Source organism: Ictidomys tridecemlineatus, chromosome Y (assembly GCF_052094955.1).
Source record: "Ictidomys tridecemlineatus isolate mIctTri1 chromosome Y, mIctTri1.hap1, whole genome shotgun sequence".
Lineage (NCBI taxonomy): Eukaryota > Metazoa > Chordata > Mammalia > Rodentia > Sciuridae > Ictidomys > Ictidomys tridecemlineatus.
The window spans coordinates 28613871-28635305 of record NC_135494.1 but is presented as its reverse complement, the minus strand read 5'-3'; the positions used below and the strand labels follow the sequence as shown (position 1 = coordinate 28635305).

Genomic DNA, 21435 nt, shown 5'->3' with positions numbered 1-21435 from the left:
TTTAAATGTTCTTCTGCACTTCTCATATTTTTATCTTCCCATCAAATTTTTCTTTCAACTTCTAGGTTTTCTTCAAGCCATTTCATCCATTTAGATGTATTCAGCAGTCCCTGAGGTCTTGCTGCTTCCTGAATCTTTAATTTACCTTTGACCTCTCCTCTGAGTTGTGGACCATGCATCCACTTACCAGGTGGGCATCCCTACACATCTGATCACAGGGACTTCGAACACAGCATGTCTGAGGTCAGACTGCCCATCATGGCCATTGTTGTATTTTCCAAGCCTGGGTCTACACTGCTGCTTATGCAGATAGCTTGGAAATAAATGCCTGTTTTTGCAGTAGGCATTTACTTTCAAACTAAAATTAGTACCCTGTTCTATTTCTTCTTTTTTATTTATTTTTTCTTCTTCTAGGATGAGTACTCTATGCTGCATTGTTAATGCTCTGTTCCCTGGTGTAGGTGGTCATGTGTCACCAGTTTCTTCTCTGACTCTCCTATTAAGTTTTTCCATTATTTTTAGGGGAAGACTTCCAAAATACAGATCTGTTTAATCTAGAATGTAAATACAAGACTTCCTGTGAGAGTATTTTAATTAAAAAAAATTTAGATCTGTGGTGCTGAGAATCGAACCCAGTTACTCACACATGCTAAGCAAGCATTCTACCATTGACCCACAACCCCAACCCCTCCATCCCCCACTGTGAGAGCACTTTATATACTTTTATATCTATCAATATTTTCTAATAAGAGTGGGCACATGATTTTTTAACTGTTGGAATTAGGCAAAGCATTTATATTCACATCACTAGGTTGTCAGTCCCCGACACACTTGCTGCCTTTACCACATGTCACAGCCTACGCAGCCTCACCTACACTGACACCACTGTAGTTCCATTAGCCTGGCGTGGGTTCTTTGTAATTTAATAGTCTGACTCAAGGGCCAGGACACATTCATCTAAGTAAAATACATGCTGGGAACATGGATCAATCTGTTTTTCCTCTTCTTTCTCACCCTATCTTACTACAAATATGTGGCTTAGTTTATTAAACATTGTATTTCAAGTATGTGTTCATATTGAAGTCTTCACACTAGATTTATCTCTTTTTACAAACAGAACTTTTTTCATCCTGTTTCTGCTGTGAACAAGGAACTGCTGTGAACTTCTAAATCTATAAAAGGAATTCTATAATAGTGATGTAAGGTTACCAAATTAGTACAAAGACAAGGTATTGTTATTGGTATTTTCCTCTCCCATAATATAAATCAAGCTGTATCTTATAAAAGACATAAGTAAGACACACATTCACACAAGAGTGAACTCTGTATTTCTGTTCTGACCCAGGGTAGAGGGCTTGGGTTGAGGAGACATATTCCATTACAGGGGATGGTGTCATTCAAGTATGTGTCTGTGGACTTCACTTGGGAGGAGTGGCAGGACCTGGATGAGGCTCAGAGGACCTTTTACAAGGATTTGATGCTGTAGACCTACAGTAGCCTGGTGTCCTTGGGTAAGTGAAAAGCCCCAGTGATTTTATTAGAAGCAATTTCATTGTCAGTATTTAGAGGAATCATTTTTAAATTTTAATACTACTATTATCTTATTTTTATTTATCTATCTATTTATTTATTTATTTTAATTTTGAGTACCAGGAATTGAACTCAGGGTTACTTGACCACTGAGCCACATGCCCAGTGCCCCCCACCGCTTCAGCCCCACAACTTTTTTTATTAAGTTTTATTCAAAGACAGGGTCTCACTGAGTTGCTTAGTGCCTTGTTTTTGCTGAGGCTGGCTTTGAACTTGTGATCCTCCTACCTTAGCCTCCCAACCTGCTGGAATTACAGGTATGCGCCACCTCCTGTTACAGGTGCACCTGTACCACATTCATTACCATCTCTTCTCCACTCTCCCTCCCACACAGCCTTTCCATGTTTACCTTATTTTAACTTAAACATAGAAATTGCACATATTTATGGGGCAAAGTGTGGCATTTCAGTACATGTATATAGTGAGTTACACAAATTATCAGTAATAGGCAGGTTTGTATTGGGAACATTTAAAAGCTAATAGATATTTTGAAATATTTAAAAAGCTGCTCTGCTCCTTTAATTATGCTTCTCTGCTGCAGAATATTGAAATTATTCTCCTATGCAGGTGCACCACCACATGCATTACCATCTCTTCTCCCCTCTCCCTCCCACACAGCCTTTCCATGCTCCAGTAACCACCATCCTCTGTATCTTTGAGATAAACTTTAGCTTCCACTAATAAATGAGAATATGCAGTATTTGTTTTTCTGTGCCTGACTTATTTTACTTTACATAAATGTTCTCCAGTTCCATTCATGTTGCTGCAAATTCATTTTTAAAAAACTGAATAACAGTCCTGTGTGCATGCATATGACATTTTATTTGTCCATTCATCTAAGATGGACATCAGAGTTGATAACCTATCATGGATTTTGTAAGCAGTGCCACAGTAAATGTGCAAGTGCAGATTCCTCTTCAAAACAAGGAATGAGTTTTCCCTGAATACATATACACCATACTGCTATAAATATGATCATTCTGTTTCTAGGTTTTAGGGACATGCAGACTGTTTCCCATAGTGGCTGCACCAGTTTGCACTTTTAGAACCAGTGTGGAGGTTTTCCTCTCAGTGACTCCTGGCCAGCTTTTTTGTTCTGTGTCTTAATAATGAGCACCTAAAACTGGTGTCATGATAGCTTGTTTAGATTCTGATCTTTTACCTGATAATTATGGTGTTGAACATTTATTCCTGTGCTCATGGGTATTTGTGTGTCCTCTTGAGAATGCCTGTTCAGGTTACTTGTCCGGTTTTTAACTATATGATTTTTTTTTTTGCCATTGAATTGAATTCTTTATTTTTTCCAGAAGTTAATCTCTTTTCAGATAGTTGGCAAATATTTTCTCCCATTCTGTAGGTTAAATTTTTACTCTAGATAGTAGAACTTCCACTCTGAATAGTTCTTAATATTAAACGTATTCCTGCATTAAATACACATAAAAACTTTCACTGTAGGTAATTCTTATTATTGAACTTGGCTTTTGTGCATGAATACATTTTAAAAGTTCTTCTGCAGTTCTCTTGAGAAATGTCTGAGATTCTACATATTTTCCAGAAGGCAATCCCTTGTCATTTTGCAAATATTTTCTTGACAGTTTTTAGTTTGTAAACTCCATTTGTTAATTTTTGCTTTTGTTGTTTTTTTTTTGCAAGATCAATGTCTGTGTTTCACTCGTATTTTCCTCTAGTAGTTTAATTATTTCAGGTCTTAGGTATTAAGTGTTTGATCCACTTTATAGATTTCTCTGTCTGGTGAGAACGGGGTCTAACATTGCATATGGATGATCAGTTTCCCACAATTATTGGTGAGCTTACTTTCTAAACATACATTCTTGCTACTTTTCTAAAAATCAGTTGGAGATTATATATATATATATATATATATATATATATATATATATAATTTCTTATATCTTAATAATAGTTTAATATTGGTTTCTGTTATGTTCTATTGGTCTGGAGTCTGTTTATGCCAGTACCATGCTGTGGTTTAATATTTTTAGTTGTAGATGGACACAATATTTTTATTTTCTTTATTTATTTTTTTGTGGTGAAGAGTGAACCCAGTGCTTCCCACCTGCTATAAATACTCTTATCTATCACTGAGCTAAAACCCCAACTTACCATGCTATTTTGATTATTATATCTTTGTAGTTTGTTTTGAAGACAGATATTAGAATGACTCCAGCTTTGTTCATTTTGCTTAAGTGTGTTTTGAGTATTTGAGGTCTTTTGTCCTTCCATATGATGTTTACAACTATTTTTTTAGCTATGTTAAAAAAAGTTATATGAGTATTACATTGAATATGTCAATTGCTTTGGGTATTAAGGGTTTTTAGCAATATTAATTCTTCCAATAAATGAAAATAGGATGTATTTCTTTTGTGTGTCCTCAATTTATTTTCATCAGTGTTTTAAAATTTTTGTTGTAGAGATCATTCACTTCTTTCATTAAGTTTGTTTCAAGATAGTTTTTTTAATTAACTATTATAATTGAGATTTTTTTCATGTTTTATTTCTTAACAATTCTGTTTTTGATCTATAATAAGGCTACTGATATTTGTTTGTTGATTTTGTACTTTCCAACTGAGGATATGACTGCATTCATTTATCAGTTTCTGCATTAATTTATCAGTTCTAATAGTTTTTTTTATTTTGGAGAAATTTTTGTATACCAATCTCTACTTTTTTCTGTATAAAAATTTATGTTGTTTGCTAATAATTATTTAACCTTCTCCTTTCCTACTTCGATGTCCTTTTTTTCTTTCTCTCTTCTTACTGTTTGAGTCAATGTGTTCAGTCCTTTTTGAAGAGCAAAGGAAGTCAACACCTTGCCTTATTCCAGATCCTATCAGAAACAATCTGAGTCTTTCCCTGTTTAGTACAATGTGGGTTAGAATTTAATATGCAGCCTGTGTGTTCAGAAACTGTACTTTTAACTCTAGCTTTTCAAGAGTTTCTATAATAGAACTGTGTTGAATTTTATCGAATACCTTTTCTGGGTCTGTTGACATACATGAGTTTTTTTGATGCTGAGGACTGAACCCAGGGGCACATAACCACACTGCTTTATTCCCAGCCATTTTTTTGTGTGTGTATTTTGTTTAGAGACAGGGTCTTGCTGGGTTGTTTAGGGCCTCACTAAATTGCTGAAGATGGCTTTGAACTCAAGACCCTTCTGCCACTGCCTTACAAGTTGCTGACATTATAGGCGTGTGCCACCATGCCTAGCAAGATATATGATTTTTAATCCTCATTCTGTTTATGAAATGAAATTACATGTATTGACTTTCATATATTGAACCATCTTTCATTCCTGTGGTTCACGTGGGGTCATGATTTTTAAACCTGTAGCTGTGCTGATGGATTGAATTTGCTAGTGTTTTTTGGAGAATTTTAAATCTATGGTCATCAGGCTATTAGTGTTATTGTGCAGGTTTTGATATTAGGGCAATGCTAGTCTCATAGGATACATTTGAAAAATTTTTCATTTTTTTCAATATTTCTAAATAATTTGAGAATAATTGGCAGTTGTTCTGTAAACTTTTGATAAAATTTAGGAGTTAAGCCATTTGGCCCTGGGCTTTAGTTTGTTGGAAGTTTGTTCCTGATGTGCTCTCCTTGGATATATCTGTTCTGTTAAGGTTTATAGATCCTTATAGTTCAATTTTTGTTGTTATGTGTGTCTAGAAATTTATTCATTTCTGGATTTTCCAATTATAAGTGTGTGATTTTTCAAAATATTCCCTAGAGATCTCCAGATTAGTTGCAAATTCTTTTTTTTTTTCAATTTTGCATTGATTTATTTGAATCTTTTTCCCTGGTTAGTATAATTATCAGGTACTTTGGAATGATTTAATCTCACTTTTTCTAAACAATGTACACAGAATAGAAGATTTTTATTAATGCACATGCGGCTTGAGTTCTCCTCATAATACCCTAGATGCCTGGCAGAGGCACTGAGAATGGGTTCTTATGGTCATTTAGTTTGATTTTGCTTAAAGAATCTCCTACAATTTCACAAGCTTCAGACCCTACCAAACCTGGATCTCTCCTCACTTGACACTATGGGCTTCAAAGTTATATGAACTTTTATTAAAGAAAATGCTATTGTTTTCTGTAAGTATGCAAACACATGCTAGTCTTCATATTTCTGGGAAATGTGTTCACATACTATGAATACAGATCTGTTTACTAGTTTGTCAAAAGTTGTTTTTAAAAAACTCCAGGTTCAAATGCCCACAAAGACACTGATCACTGTTTCCAAGGGCATTTCCCCAAGCCTACATCAATGTATGGTTTCCTATTCACAGGGAGCCTTCCTATACACACCAGGTTGATACAGATCAGACTCACTATAGGCAAACAACAAGCATGTTACTGAGGAAAGAAGAGGCTGACTCAGTTAAAATATCAGCAAAAGTTTAGTCCCTGTTATTCAAGCCTTTATAGATTATATTGACCCTCTTAGCACTCATTGCATTACTTGAGATTGAACATGTTCCTTTAGCAATAAAGAGTGTGGACAGCATTTCTCAAATAAGGACAAATCATCCATGTCCACTGAATGACTTGACTACTGAGAGAAAACTCTTGGAGAGTTTGACAAAGACACTATTAAATAATTTTTTAACAAATGCTCAAGACGTTATATTCCTAGAAATGAGAAACTGTTAAGAGCCTCCATTCTGCATGTCTGTGATTTATACAAAGTACTTAGGTTTGATTGTGTTCTTAGGTAAGAATAACTTATACATGGTAAGTGTTTGGTGCTGCAGCAATGGTGGCGCTTAGAACCCTAACGTGTAGTGGCAATTGGTTTTCTGCTTTGGTGATCTGGGTGACTCTCCTCAAATGCCTTCTCATTTGCACTTACTATTCTACAGATTTTGAAGTACACCACAACTGGCTTGCTATCACTCACAGTTTGTCAATATCACATTGGTATTATGAGGCAACTTCAGAGTGGACCTTGGCTTATCCCGCTTTTTTGTGTGGTTTGAATGCGTCCTGTCACTTGTTGCCAAATATTTTGATTAAGTGATGCATAATGTTCATAATATGAACTACTGCAGTTTAAGGACATTATTTTTCCAGAGATTTTCTGTCATCTTTACAGATGCACTCTTTGTGTATGCTGTCTATGAGATCAAATTATATTTCTACATCCAGCTATCTTAATTAATTAAGTTGCCCAGCCTGACCTTAGAGTTGCAGTTCTCCTGCCTCAGCCACTGGTATTACAGATATTCATTTCCAGTACAATGGATTCCTATTTTGATTAATGTTGCTCTCCATTGCACGGTTATTTCAGAAAAGGCATGTGGAAGGAACATTTATCTTTGCCGTTCTCCTACATTTGAAGCACATCTACTTCTTTGTAGCACCAGTTTCAGTATTATACGTGCTACGCTCTTACTATTTTGCTGCAAATAAACCAGATCGGTCTGTCTGATAGAACAGTTTTAGCTTTGCCGTGTTATTTTGCTGCGCCTCATTGTTTTTCTAGTTTCTGCTCTTTCACTGGGTCTTTTCCTAGCCTTAAACCAGCTGCCTCAAGTCTTTGCCCAACTTTTTCCTTTCTAGAGGGGCCTCTGCCATGCATACTGGGCTTCAGACTTCTTGGCCTTATACAGTTCTTTGGACAAAGTTCTGTATGTCATTGGTTTGGAATTGAAACTTCTTGATCCCAACAAGATCCCTAAGGCCTCAATGGCAAGTAGCAATACTCCTCGAAATTCTCCCAATAATCCAATTGTCTGTGGAAAAAGCAGGATATGCTTAAATTTTTCTGATTCTGACCACAACAGGACATTATTCCCTCTTCCCTCTACTCTTCACTGCCCCAGAACTTCCCATTAAAATCTTACTCATGTTACTATTCTCCATCTATAGTATTTATTCACTGAAGATTCTATTCAGAAAAGAAAAACCTCTTTTTAATTGGATGTAAATTTTCAACCTTATTGGCTTGGAGATTCTGGAAGTCTGCTGTGAATTTGTATTGCCTTTTACCTCCTGGAAGCTGAAGTGCTCCTTTTTTCCCTTTGTTACTGACTTTAGTGTATTGTGCAGTGGGCGTCAGACATGCTTGATTCATACTGTATATTTCAGTGTTGACTGGTCCTCGGATCAGCAAGACAAAGGAGCAATGAATAGAGGAACTGCTTGGAAGTAGGCAAAGCAATTATTTCATGGGAAATTAATCAGAACTTAAAAAAAAGTTGCTTGTGGCATGAGACATTCATTTTAGAAGATTTGTTTAGAGAATTATTCTTCCATCATTGGCCTTGTCGAGCCTAGCAACCTGATTGTTACCATGGTAAGAAGCTACTGCTCTCCATAAACAGTGAAATTCATCTGAAAAAAAAAAACTCATCTTTCTCTGTTAAAATTGTCTGAGATCATTCAGACTGCTATGTTTTTTGAAAGCTAACAGTGTCTTCTTAACCACATAATTATTTGTATACTATGTCAACCATTGTCAGGATATAAAGGATAATTAGACTCATCTACTGAAGAAAACATAAATAAAACAGCATTTTTTATTTCTGCAAAAAAAGAATATCTTATACACTACAGTTGTCTTGCTCTTAGGTGACACTGTGCATATTTATACTTGAAACTGGTATACTTTGCAGGAACTTGTAGGATTAATACACTATAACAAAAATAATAAAAAAGTAATGCTTTCCACAAGGCTTCAATGAAGAAAGTATACAAATCTTCAAATCAAAGTATCAATATGGAGATTCCTCAGGTCAAGCATATTACTTGAACATCATGGGTTTGCTTCCCATGTAGGCCAACAAAATAGATTTGTCTGCACCCCCAGTCATGGTCAGGGACATTTCCATGAGCAATTTTTTTAACTTAATGGAGAGGAGGGAAGACATCAATGGAAATGGATGTAAACAACCATTATCTCCCTTTGAAGAGTGATTCAAAGTGTAAGTCCTACCTATACTGATGCAGAATTTCTTTTTTTGAAATATAAAGGGCACTTTTGACTGGGGAAGAAAGCAAAAGGAAGCTTCTGGAGAAATATTACAAGTGCAAAAATTCCAAGTCAGACCTACCTACTGAATTGACTTCATGGATCTGTACGTGTGGCCACTCCTCAGATATCACCATCAAGTAATAAAATGTACTTCAATATGTACTTCAATCTTCCTTAGAGTAGTGTGGGCAAATAATTTGTCAGGTAGAGTGTGTGCTTTACCTAATTGAGAAAATGAAGCAGGTGTTAGATTGTAACTGTGTAGTTGCTACATGGGAGAAGAGTGAACCCAATATATCAGAGTGACAATCCATGAGACAGATTTAAAGAACTGGACAAACAATCAAAACATGGACATTTTATTATTCTCCCTCTTCTTCCTCCAGATACCTAGAAATAAATAAATGGCAGATTCACATGGAAAACGATAAAACATTTTTCTTCCTCCAGCTGTATCTCCCAGTAGGAAGTGAAGGAAATGACAACTGTGTATACTGAAAACAGAACTCTAACTCAGAATCTGTGTTCAAAATTCCCCTAGAGTTTCTTTCAAGAGAACTATTCCACATAAAACACTCTCATTTGACTAAAAGAATTTTAGAAGGCAGCCCACGCAGTTGCTCATATTTTTTAAATAATAGATCATGTGTCAATAGACTATATTTGCAGTTCACACAATTTGGTTTATCCTCAGGAATAGAGAGAGTATATAGAGAAAAAAAGATAGAGAAAGGGGGAGAAGTAAAGGGGAAGGGAGGAGGAAAAAGTAAACACAAGCCAATGGTACAGGCTATCTAGAAACATTTTACCCTCTCTGCAAAATTCATCTAACTCAAAAATCTCCTGCTGATTCAAAAGATCATGTAAAAATGTGCATGATCTCTGAGAGTGCAACTTTCAGCAAGTCCTATTCTGGAAGAGCTGCTCTCATGACCAAACCTCATGCAAGCTTACACATAGAGAAGAACGGTTTCTTCCTGAGAACTAGTAAATGGAGGAAAAATGGCATTCAGTCTGTGTGGGAAAAAGACCTATGCATTTTTTTAGATATGTATGTGCATCTCATTACATTCATGTAGGTTCTCAAGAAAATTTCAGTTTAGTCATAATGTGTACAGAAAACTGCTATTTAAATTTTTAAAGCACTTTTTATGAAAATAAAGGTTAGCCAGCAAAAGCATTTAGAATCACTGAGGTCCATGATTTTGTATTGGAACCTGATTTTCCACCCTACTGGCAATATTCTCATTAAAATTTCTCAAACACAGGAGGCTAAGGCAGGAAAACTGCAAGTTTGAGGTTAAGCTCAGCAAACTAGCAAGGCACTAATCAATTTAGGGAGATCTCATCTCAAAAAAAAAAAGGCAGTAGATGTAGCTCAATGGTAAAGTACTCTGGGGTTTAATCCTCAGTAAAGCAAAAATAAATAAATAAATAAATAAATAAATAAATAAATAAATAATTTGATTTTTCAGAGGATAGCACAGACATGAGAATAGCTCTTAATGACTTGGTAATAACAAATTTCAAATACAAGTTTTAAGTGTCTTACTTGTGTACACATACACACAACACACACACAGACAATAATTTTCAAATCCTCAGAAAACAAAAAAAATATTAGCTTATCTATCTTACCTAATAAGATTAATAACATTTATTCTCCATTATTTCTTTTTTTATAGTAGTAGATGGACAAAATGCCTTTATTTTATTTGTTTATTATTATGTGGTTCTGAGGATCAAACCCACTGCCTCATGCATGCTAGGCAAGCACTTTGCTGCTGAGCTACAGCGCCTGTCCTATTCTCGATTATTTCTACTTCCACAATTTGTACTATCAGAATGGGAGCCCTAAGGAGTTATCAAATATAATTTTTCTAGTCTATGTGAACCTTTGAAGCCACAAGCCATTTAAATATAATCTTGACAATTGAAGAAACATCAATAGCCATCTCTTCCCTATGGAGATTGACCTTATTATCTAAAATGTTCATGGCAATGTCAATTCATTTTTTAACATTAATTTGAGTACTAAATACAACAAATTAAAAAAGAGGTGATACATGAAAAAGCTAGCACTGAAATTTACAGAGTCACCCAGAGAGCCACCGAAAGCTGAGTGTAGAAACACATTCACTGTAGGCAAGTGTACTGCCCCTCCCTACAGAGCACCTGCACATGTGACTCTTTAGCAAGAATGCTCAGTGTCAGAGGGGGTATCCTCTTGGGTTTCAGGGAATGCAATACCAATGGAAAACAAAGAATAAAACTGTTAACAACATCAATACTATGCAATTAAAACTAAGGAAACAGGAAAGGCAGCCAAGCCATCTGCTTCTTTTATGGCAAAGTTTTCTGAAGCCACATTTCCTCCAGGTAATAGTGACAACTAGTGACTTACTTTTTAATTGTACTTCAGTGACTGTGTGTGGAATTATCTGATAATATATTTCTACAAACAAATTAATTAGTCTAATTATTTTTAAATCTCTTAGCAAAATAAAATTTTTTTGCAGGACTTAATGATTAGGTTTTATGTAAATGTTCAATTTTAATTAATTTGTGGAGGTGGTTACACAAAGCTAAGTTAAAATTGTTTCTGAAATGCAGGTCAGTATTTGCATTTTCATTTGTTTCAGGGACTCACATACACTATGGTCTTAAATCAGTGAAATGAAATCATTAAGCCATTTGGCACAGAGGGATGAATGATGGAAGAGTAACTTTGCAATGCCTTTCCCTTCAGTCTAAACTTTTCCAAGATGACAAAACTTAATCTGAATACATGGCAGCAAAGTGACTTTTTTTTAAATCACATTAATTTGTCCTTCTGCCCACAATGTGCTTTTTTTTTTTTGAGGGAAGGATGGTACTAGGGATTGAACTTAGGAACACTCAACAATTGAGCCATATCCCCAGCCCTTTATTTTATTTTATTTAGAGACAGTGTCTCACTGAGTTTCTAAGTGCTTCACTGTTGCTAAGGCTGGCTTTGAATTCATGATCCTCCTGACTCAGCCTCCTGAGCCCCTAGGATTACAAGAGTGCACCACCATGCCCAGCCACAACTAATTAAAAAAACTTAATGAGGAATGGAGAGAGTGAAAGACATGAGGACTGTTTTAAAAATTCCTCAAAAAAAAGAAAAGGCCTGGGATAAAGATTTTTAAACCTTTTTTTTTAATTGTCAGATTAAAATGCCTTGAAGTCTGCTGAAAGGATTTGGCTAGCATATCATAGGGTAAATTCAGAGCAGAGCAATCAACATGACTACTCTGAACCCACAAAAATCAGAAACAGAACAAATCACAAAATATAAGCATTTGAACATTTAAAACAACCTGAATGTCAAACAATTTTTCAACGAAGCAAAAGCCCTCTAGGAAGAGGAGCTGGTAGTCTCCCAGAAAATGTCAGAAAAATCCAGATTTATTCTTGTTCCTGATGCTGTGCCTGCCAGTGCAGTGCCAGAGTTCTCTGGTCCACTCTACTCTGCAGAGTAGCAACTGCAAGGATCTACACTATGCAGGACAGAGCCAGCCAAACCTCTATTACTTTTTCTTACATAGTTTATATGAAACACATTTGTAATAAAATTGTGTAAGTTGCAAGTTCCTGTTATGTGCACTCACCTCATCTCATCTGTCAATATTCTAGCACTAATATGAGGTTTCAGTAGAACTTGCACTTACTCAAAAAATATACAAAACAGCAGCCTACATTTAGATTCACAAAAGTCAAAACATGTTTCTTATACTTTAGATGCAACAAGAGGAAAAAAAATTATAGTGGTGAAATTTGGAGATACTTTTAAAGCTACATTTTCAGAAACAGACCACAGATTACATTTGTCAATATTTATTAACAATAACAACACAATTTCTAAGTTTTCAATATAAGTTTAAAATATCTGCTGTACTTACAAGTACCCCCTACCACTACTGTGTTGCAGGTCTGCAATTTCAAAAGAGTGAGCATCTTAAGCAACGTTCCAGAAACAGGGTTCACGTCCACATTATCTGAGGTTCCTCCATCCCACATCCAATATCTCACTCGATGCAGAGGTCTCTTGGCACACACCCTTCATGCCTTTTCTCTCCTCTCTGATGTGGGGCAAAGATGAAACTGGCAGACACATCTATTCATCTGCCACTTTGCACTCATTGCCCCACACACCTGCAGAGCCCCACGTCCAGGCTGCTCTGGTGGTAATACAAGGAAGTACAGGCAGGGTCAGTAAATCTTAAACCTGGCTGGCTGCTAGCAATGCTAGGAAAAGAGAGGTACACAACCACTTTTCTGGCTAGTTTATCTTTTTATTCCAACTCTCAAGAGAATAACATTTCCATATAATATCAGTCTAAAGAGGCCAAGTATGATGATTGATGCTTGCTCATTAACTGGAATTAACTGACATATATAGAATACTTCATCCAACAATAGCACAATTGACATTCTTCTCAAGCTCACATAGAACTCCAACCAAGATGGATCGCATGCTAGGATATAAAACACAACTGAACAAATTAAAAGAATAATGATCACACAAAACACATCTTTGGACAACAACAAAGTAAAGTATAAAACTATATCACAATAATACAACAAAATTCCCAAAATATTGAAGATCAAACCATAGACTTCAGAATAACACATAAGCCAAAGTCTCAAGAAGAATTAGAAAGCATTTTGAAAATTAAAACTTTTGGTCAAAATTTGAGGGATGTAGAGAAAACAGTACTTAGAAATAAGAGTTTAGCACTGAAAAAAATTAACACTAATAATTTAAGCATCCACCTTAAGAAAATAGAGAAAGAGCCTAAATAAATCAGAAAAAAAAAACAAAACTTAAAACAAGAATCAATGAAAATTTTAAAGGGAAAGCAATATCAAAAGGTCAACAAAATTAAAAGTTCATTTTTTTTGAAAAGATCAATAAAATTGATAAAACCCAAGCCAAGGTAACTGAAAGAGAAAAGAAAACAGAAAAGAGAGAAGAAAAAAAAGGTAGAGAAGAAGGAAAGATAAGAGGAGAGGAAACAGACATAAAATATTTTAAAACTACTAATGTCAGAAATAAAAAAAGTTCATCACCACTGAAGTTCTGGACATTTAAAAGTTATCAAAAATATTATGAAAATTATGTATGCTTAGGAATTTTAAAATGCACTGATTCCTTGTAAGACACAAAATACCAAAACGCAGTTTCTTCATATATTCATGAAGCTATGTGACAGTAAAACCGGGTGGATTGATGTTATTTTGAATTGACTAGAAACTTATTTCTCATTTTACTGGAGGATGAGTGGGTTCAAAATCAATGCATAAATATTTATGGGGTAACATGATTTTTTGTATATGTATACGATATGGAATTATTAAGTGGTCAAGCTTCTTAACATATCTATTTAGTCATTCAATGATCTGATATTTTTCTGGTAAAACAAGTTAAACTTACTTTTAGTTATTTTGAAATATATAATAATGTTCTCATTAAATTTTTCTGCATATGTTATCCAGTTTTCTCAAAACCACTTGTTAAAAGGTTGTCTTTTCTCCAATGTATGTTTCTGATATCTTGTCAAGGATCAGATGACTGTAAATGTAGGGATTTATCTCTGTGTCTTCTATGGTGTTCCACTGAGGACATGTCTGTTTTGATGCCAGTGTCTTGTAGCAATCATTTTACTCTCTACTTCTATGAGTTAAACTTCAAAACCCAAATTTTAATATAAGACATTTATAAAATAACATCACAAAGTGTCTAGGTGACCTTGAATTTGACAGTGGATATTAAAATTCAATAGCAAAATATAATCCATGAAAAAAAAGTACTAGTAAATTATAAGTTTGATAAAATGAAGACCTTTAAGAACCTGGAAGGCTGAGGTGGTAGAAATATATGAGTCCAGTAATTTAAAACAAGCCTGGGAAATATAGTGAGATACCATCACAAATAATGCATGAATCAATCAATCAATCAATCAATAACTAATACTCTGGTAAAAAATGATGAAAGAATAAAGAAACAAATCATAGACTGGGAAAATATATTTACACAACAAATATCTTCTTAAAACCTCCATCCAAAGTATAAAAGTAACTCCAAAAATACAATAATAAGGAAAAAACACAATTAATAAATAGATTTAAAAAAACCTAAAAACCCATTTTACCAAAGGAAATCTACACATGGAACAAAAGCTTATTGAAAACTAGATAATACCATGTATCATTAGGGATTTTCAACATGACACTACTATTCCACAATTAAAATGGCTATTTTTTTTAAATGACAATATCAAATACAAGTGAGAATATGAAGTAAAGGGAATTTTCATGAATGTTGGTCAGAAGGAAAAGTGGTACATTCACTTTGAAAGACCACTCTGAAGTTTCTTGCAAAGACATAGTTTTACTTTACAATCCAACAATTTTATGCCTAAGTATTTGTCTTAATTAGTTAAAAATTTATGTTCAACAAAATCCTGCACATTAATATTTATAGAAGATTTGTTGATTATCACAAAATGGGAAGCAACCCAGATGTCTTTCTCCTGATTAATAGATGAACACATAGTACTTCATGCATACAACAGAATATTACTCAGCAATAAAAATAAATGAGGTATGAATCCATAAAAAGACATGCAGGTATTATAAATGTATACTAGTAAATAAAAGATGGTAGTCTAAAAATGCTATATATTAGAAAGTTTAAACTATACAACATTTTGGAAAAGGTAAATTGATACAGAGAGTTAGAAAACTCAATAGTTACCAGGAAATTAGGAGGAAAGATGGGAAGGATAAATAGGTGAATCTTAGGGGATTTTAGGGTGGTGAAGGCATTCTATCATTATGCATTCTCTCAGAAGCCACAAAACTGTGTAACTCAGAGTGAAACAATATAAGTTATGGAATAGAGCTAATAATGTAGTGCCAATTTGGGGTCATTAATTGCAGCAAATGTGTCCCACTAATGCAAGATGAAAATCACAGGGGAAAATATGTGATGTAATAGAGAGGTAGGTATGGTGTGTATACATGTTACTGCATGTATTATCTGTCCATTTGATTTGTATTGATAAAATTTTCACCTTAACAGCATAAAATAAAATCAAACAAGAAATTAATGAAGTCACGGAAAAAAGAACCATCAGCACAGAAATCAATTAAGTAAAACACTTCTAAAATCTATAAAAACAAAAGCTGTCTCTAGAACAAATAAAATAACCTTGGTAAATCTTTAAAAAAATGACAAGTAAATTTAATAATAGACACAAATTACAAATATTAGGAATGTGAGACATTATATCACTAAATATTCTATGAATATTAAATAAAAAGTCAACTTGTCCTTTTGGCACATTCTTGTAATCCCCAGGGCTCAGGAGATTGAGACAGAAGAATTGCAAGTTTGAGGATAGCCTCAACAACTTAATAAAACCCTAAGCAACTTAGTGAGATGCTGTTTCAAAATAAAAAAAAATTGAAAAGAGATAGGGTTGTGGGTTCACTGGTTAAGCACTTCTTGGTTCAATGCCAAGTGTAAAGGAACACTTGTGGAAAAATACCTGTAAGGATGTGCACAAAGAACAGACACAGACACACAAGTACAAGCAAACACAGGAGTGGATAAGAGCAAAATAAAGTGATGATGAAGAAGTACAGAAGTGAAATGACCACTCTTCCCTGCCTGGGAGTTTATAACTCAAAGAATATATACTTCCTGTTACTATGACTATATTCTAATTAGTACTTCTTTAACCAAAGTGCTAGCTAACTTAGATAAGATCCCCTTAATACAAACAAAGAGTAATTTCTCTCCAAGGACATTGTGAAGGAGACCAGATAGTGACTGCTTAGTTGTCTAATTACCTCACAGGGAGGAGGCTGGTTATGCCAACTGTGGGAATCAGGGCACCAGTTAACACCCCTGGAAATTTGCTCACCAGGGGAAATGCTTCCATGTCTATTTCCATTGACAGAATATCTACAAACAAGCACTCAACCACATTCCCCTCAAAAAAAGAATCAAAAAATATTATGAATTACGTTATGCCAATAAATTTGAAAACAATTATAAAATGAATAAATTCTTACAAAGTTCAAAATAAACCAAAAATTACTCAAGAAGAAATAGATTTGGTCAATTGTCTTGTATCTATAAAAGAAATAAATATTTTAGTTAAAAATCCTTGTACCAATACCAATCCAATCTCAAGTGGCAACAATATTGAATTCAAATTACAAAAGGAAGAAGTAATAAAATTTTACACAAAACTATATAGAAAGATGAAGTGCTTTTCAACTCACCTAATGGGTCCAGTATTATTTTCATGAAAGAAAAACCCAGGAATGATCATTGCAAGAGAATATTATTACAAACTAAGATCACTAATTCCCTAATAATTTCCCCCAACACTCTCACCCCCCCGCACACACACACAATGATCTTGGATGCAAAAATTCTAACCAAAATTTGGCAAAGAAAATTCAACAATATATGAAATAGGTTATTATATCATACGAAAGTTTTTCATAGAGATGAAAAGTTGATTCAACATTCCAAAATTGATCAGTGAAATTCCATATCAATGATATAAATTGACATATATATAATATGCATATACATTACACATATATATTTGCAAAATCAATGAGTGTAGAAAAGTATTTCCTAATAACGCAATATCAGCTTCTGTTTAAAATTTTAGCAAACTAGGACTAGAAAGTAAGTGTCTCAATCTGACACAGGAATCTATTAAAAATTTACCAGAAACACAATACTTAATGGCAATAGACCAAATCCTCAGAAATAAATTGGGTTTTGTACATATCATTTCTTTCTGTTTGCTACTAAAGGGTCTGTTGATGTACTCAGTTAAGGGGGGGGAACACTAAAAATCATACTAATGAAAAAATTAAAAAATAAATTAACTTTATTTGCAGAAAACATGAAAATTAATAGTAAAAATCACTGAATCTTTTAAAAATGTCTGAAAGTAATAGTAAAATTGCAGGATTCAAGATCAACATAGAAATAAAAATCAATTGTATGTATGGTAGAAGTGAATGCTCATAAATAGAGATTTTTTAAAAGATACCATTTTATTTTGAGTCTATAGCTCAGAAAACACTCTCAACTGAATTTTTTCTAAATTGGAGAGTCTTTATTTAGCTAGCTGGTGACTGCTCCCTGATGGACCCAAACTGTTTCTGCCAGGAACAGTATGGGGTGCAAGTTCTATGGGGTTTATAAGGGGAAAAACAACATCCTCGAAAATGTAGATGCAAGCAAGCAAAGAGAACACAGAAGCTAAAGTTAAAAATCAGCCACCCAAAGCATATAACCACATTTTTGTTCCAAACACATGCAGTACAAAAATAAACAATTTTTACAAGAAATAAGTTTTATAACTAGAGTTACATTTTGGAACTTCCAAATGTAGTCACTTAAGCAAGGTTTTGTTTTGTTTATTTTGTTTTTAAGTTGTCAATGGACCTTATTTATATGGGGTGCTGAGAATTGAACCCAGAATCTTACAAATGCTAGGTAAGCGCTGTACCACTTAGCCACAACTCCAGCCAAAGGTTAAATTTTTTTAAGTACAGTCAGGATAACTTAACATTATTTATCCTATTATCTAATCTAGTCTTTGCTTATTGGGCTGATCCATAATCTAAGTTGGTCTATAACAATTAAAGAAAGCATCAAAAGTTTAATGTGTGTACGAATAAATTTTACAAACCTCATTTAAAAAAGCAGGGCTATTGGGACTCAGTGCACAGTTGCAGGTATGCCTACTGATGAGGTACCCTTGGAGCTTTGGATAGAGGTTCCTGGGCTGCAGGGAGTATCTGGGAAGAATGAAAAAACTTGACCAAGTTCCACAGTTGGACGTGGCTGCTGGTCCTCTGTTTCCTGTTTGGATGCAATGTCCTTCTGATCCTCCATCTGACTTTGTCCTCCCTCATGTCCAAAGTGCTGCAGAATGATGCAGAGCCACAGCCGCGGATGAGGGCAGAGATCCAGGATATGAGGCAAGAGTTCTCCATGATAAACAAGATGAATGAGTTTGCCAGATATGCCAGGCTGGAATGGAAGATCAACAAGATGGTGGACCAGCTCAAGACTTATGTGAAAGAACGGACTGCTCAACTAGCCAAGATAAAATGATTTTTAAGTGTTGCTTTCTGTACTTTGCAAGCTACCTTAATGATGTCACTCATTTGGAAGTGTTATTCTGCCCCTGTGACTGTTGTGCTGAGAAAATGGATAACACCACTAGACCTCCTGGTAGCCTTCCCTGCTAGAACAGCAGGTGGTGTTGGAATTATTAGTTGGATTTTAGTCTGTAACAAGTTGTGGTGACCCCTTGTACTTTACACTTTCAATAAAAAAAAATGAATACCACTGTGGGATATTGTTGTTGTTGTTAAACTGGGGGTTGAACTCAAAGGTTCTTTACCACCTAACCCCAGCCACAGTCCTTTTTATTTTTAATTTTGAGACAGGTTCTTGGTAAGTTGCCCAGCCTGACCTCAAGCTTACCATCCTCAAACCTCTTCCTCTTGAGTTTTTGAGTTACACTTGTGCCCCACCACACCTATCCCAGCTATTATGACTTCTAAAATGATTCTCTTATTAGGTAAATAGTCTTATTGTTGCTTAAAAATACAAAACAACAACAACAAAAAAAAAACCCAAAGTACATAGGGTAGGTTTTTTTTTTTTGAATATGTTTTTGGGCTTTATGTGAGATTCTTGTAAGAATCCCAGTATTCTACAGTATTCTACAGTAACACCAGATTTGAAACTGAATGGGGATCTACATGTCTTACTCCTAATTTGCTCTATTGGAACATTGTGGTACTGTTGCCAACTGGAATGTCAAAATTTTTTAAAAACTTGAATACTTTTAAATATATTTTAATTTATATATTTTTTAGTTGTAGATGGTGCTGAGGATAGAACCCAGTGCTTCACTCATGCTAGGCAAATGCTCTACCACTGAGATACAACTGCAGACCAAACTTAAGTACTTTTATATGTATTTTAGAAAGTTTTATTGCAACTACTAGAACTTGAACATTTGGTTTATTGTCTATTGTAGTAAAATTGAAAGAATAACACTAATTGACATTGTGTGTTCTTTGTGTCTAAAGTCATTAGTTGGATGAACATTTCTATAATGTCTATCATCTACTTATTTGCAACTGTTAGTTTCTCATTACAGTGTTTTATAAATTTATTGATGAGACCATAATGCATTGTTTTGTGACTGATTGTTTTGTATTGAAAGCATTTCAAATTAAGTATGTTTTATAAACATTTAATATTTCTGCTGTATAGATTGGAATGAATTTGAAAAACAAAATAGGAAATCTGATTAAGTTAATTTGAATTGAAACTTATTTGATTTCTAACATGTAATCACATGACTCAACATTTTACTCTTCATTGTGTCTGAATATGTATCTATGTTTTCACTTTTACAATCATATATATATACTTATATTTCCTGATATACATATTCAGCCTTTACCCCTAATCCTAACACAAATAAGGATTATATTAACCTTTTTCTTACCTCTATATCAGAACCAAATTTTACTTAAACCCATATACGAAAATATGATTTTTTTCTAACCAGAATTGAACTCACTCAAACTTGAGGACAGAGCCACATCTCCAGACCTATTTTGTATTTTATTTAGAGACAAGATTGTTTAGTACCTTGCTGCTGCTGGGGCTGTGTTGAAACTCATAATCCTCCCATTTCAGCCTTCAGAGTGGCTGGAATTTCAGGTGTTCACCACTGTGACTGGAAAGAATATGAATTTTAAAGTGTATTCTGACTTCTATTTTCAATTATCAATGTTAAATTTGCATTTGTATTACGCTACATCCTTTATGGGATATGTATCCTTGCATTCCCATCATTACAAAATGTGTAATTACATGGCTCACTTGTTAATTCTTCCTTGTATTACTACATGTATGTTTTGTACATAATTTCATAGGTGTATTGTTAGAAATATTCATATTTCCACAAACACTTGCTAATTATAACCCTAACTCAAACCAAAATTGTATGTAAACACTTAACTTATCTAAATTACTAAACCAAATTTTACTAAAAGCAGGTCAACTACGATAAAATTTTATGTGTATTTTAACTTATATGTTAAATTATCAATATTAAATTTGCATATATATTGGTATATATTGTTTATAGGATATATTCTTCATCCCCATGATAACCAAATTTGTAATCACATGACTTACATTTTACTCATGCCTGTGTCACAACACATGTGTTTATATATGTTATGAAACATAATTTCATAGTATATTCTTATGAATATTGATATTTCCAATTCAAATATTCATTCTTTCACTAAAACCTTAGCACAATCCAAAATTTTATATTGATCTTTATAATACTTCTATTAAAAAAATTACTTCAACCTTTATACACCAATAAGAATTTTAGAGTGTACTTTGACTTCTATTTTCAATTTTCAATTATAAATTTACATACATATCACTATATCATTTTTACGGTATCTATTTCTAACTCCATATTTACAAAATGTCTCATCACATTATTTACAAAACACTCTCCCTTGTGTCAGGACATGTATCTTTTATTTTTTTTACATATTTTTACATGTCAGTTATGTGAATACAGATATTTTCTAGCATATGTGTCCATTCTATACCCTAATCCTAACTCAAACTAAAATTTATATTGCCTTTACATTATCTCTATATTTAATTCAAATTTGACTTGAATCAAAATACACCAATATAAATTTTAAATTGTATTTTG

At 34.0% G+C, this 21435-nt stretch overlaps 3 pseudogenes; all 3 read left to right on the top strand.

Moving 5' to 3' along the window:
* The window catches only part of LOC144371914 (protein transport protein Sec61 subunit alpha-like), a 600798-nt pseudogene that overhangs the window by 205871 nt on the left and 373492 nt on the right, over positions 1–21435 (top strand).
* Positions 5556–7745, top strand: LOC144371875 (dolichyl pyrophosphate Glc1Man9GlcNAc2 alpha-1,3-glucosyltransferase-like; annotated as a pseudogene).
* Positions 18573–19007, top strand: LOC144372139 (guided entry of tail-anchored proteins factor 1 pseudogene; annotated as a pseudogene).